This window comes from Amblyomma mixtum, chromosome 2, assembly GCF_055824585.1.
Source record: "Amblyomma mixtum isolate Tamu chromosome 2, ASM5582458v1, whole genome shotgun sequence".
Classification (NCBI taxonomy): domain Eukaryota; kingdom Metazoa; phylum Arthropoda; class Arachnida; order Ixodida; family Ixodidae; genus Amblyomma; species Amblyomma mixtum.
In genome coordinates this window covers 317,861,165-317,863,133 of record NC_143013.1, presented here as the reverse complement: position 1 = coordinate 317,863,133, position 1,969 = coordinate 317,861,165, and positions in this window count along the sequence as shown.

Genomic DNA, 1,969 nt, shown 5'->3' with positions numbered 1-1,969 from the left:
TGCTAAGCACCTATTGCAGGCTATGTGCAGCCTAAAGACTTTGAACGACGCGTACTATACTACTAACAGCTACTATGGCTACTATTAAAAAAAACAGCTACTAGTATTATAGAAGCATCTACAGGACAGCAGCGGTGGCCTACTGGTTTGAGCATTCTCCTGGTATGCTGGAGGTGCGGGGATCAGTTTCTATTGTTCCCAGATGCTCACCGGTTGCCTGACTGGAACAAGCTTTCCCCAGGCATGGTGCCGGGCTTTCATGGGGTCACATGTTTAAAACCTAGGTCATTGACCCCGGTATAGATCATAGCATCTTGCGCATCGGTGCTCTTTGACCAAGTCGCCCTTGCGCTATTGAAACACGTCTTCATTATCAATACTGCAACTCGCAGCCCCGCCACGACCGTTTTCGCAGCCCGCCTTGCTTAGGAACCTCACTGAGAAGAAAGTTGTTGGAGGAGCTCTTTCAGCATCTTGACCTTAGTTCGAGCAGTCCGTTCTTACTACAGAAATTCTAGCGGACCGTGTACTGTGCGATGTCAGTGCACGTTAAAGAACCCCAGGTGGTCGAAATTTCCGCAGCCCTTCACTACGGCGTCCCTCATAGCCTTAGTTGCTTTGGGTATAAACCAAGCCAAACCAAACCATTTTGCGCCACGACACTTGGTTCAGCCTCAGATCTGTTTATTTCTCCGTTCATGCTCATCGACTACCCCGATAGATAGTATCATCTTCTCCTTCTTTATTTAATTTTGAATTCTTTACTTTGTAATTCTCTTCCTTTCATCCGATGCCTTACTTCGCACTCCCGCGTTTATTTCATCTGCCTTTATTTGTTATTAAAATTCGCTAAAGAAATAGACTTCACACTGAGAAGAAGACACGAGCCAGACTACAAAGAAGTCTACAAATCTACAAATCTCCTTTGTGCTCCTCCCTTACATCTCATCCTTGTTCGTGTAGGACAGACAGGGCGCAGCGAGTGCTTTCTTCACTTTTGAAGGCTACGGAAAGATCCCAGTTCACTGTGCGGTCTGCTGTCTGCGATAAATCACCATCCCGATGGTGGAAAGACGCGTCTGCGACAGCCTTTTGCCCCAGGAAAGCAGCGTGGAGGAGCCTTTCGCATAACCAGAGCCCGCAAATTGAATCAACTACAAATTTTACTTGGCCTCGTGTATAAGAGCTATAGCAAAAGCAAAAGATGGCTACAATCAAAATTTTAATTCATATTTGTCAAACCTAAACAATAGGAAGGCTTTATATCGTTTTATGGAAAGCAATAATGTCGAACCAAGTGGCCCGCGCACACGTGCTTGCCTTTATTTATTTATTTGTTTTTCTTTTTTGGAAAGGAGTGGCCGAAATGGATCACATCATCAGATAATGTGAAGAAGCTCCAGGAAAAAGCAATTATTAAGATGGTAGAGTATGGAATGAAGCATGAAGAAGCCCAGATTCTAGGGTGCAAAATGAACTGACCCAACTGGCATCCACAGCACCACTTAAAGTGTTAGTCTATTACTAAATAAATGCTCTACTCCTCTCCCGGAGTAGAGGCCCCGCGATTATTGGTACATCCTCCAGCAGATTGCCATCTGTTGTGAGGCCACTAACAACAACAGTGGCAACAGCGCACATTTTTGCAGGTTACGAAAAGCGCGAAGCGGTGAATGTGAAAGAAAGAAGACGGAAGCTCCTTGCTCCAGAATGTCACTTAATTGTTTTTTTTTTCGTGTTTTTATACGAATTCTAGTTTAAGCCACAACATTACCTGAACACTCCCCTCCTCGTACAAGAGTGTATTTGTGTCCACTATGCACCATGGCCAATCCCCCGTCGTGGGTATGTGCCATTAAGCCTGAGGACATCATCATCGTCATCATCATCCAGTGATCGCGCGCGGCTGTCCCTGTTTTTTTGCGAGGCTTACGTCGGAAGAAGAGAGAGCCTATAGTGCCGATAGACG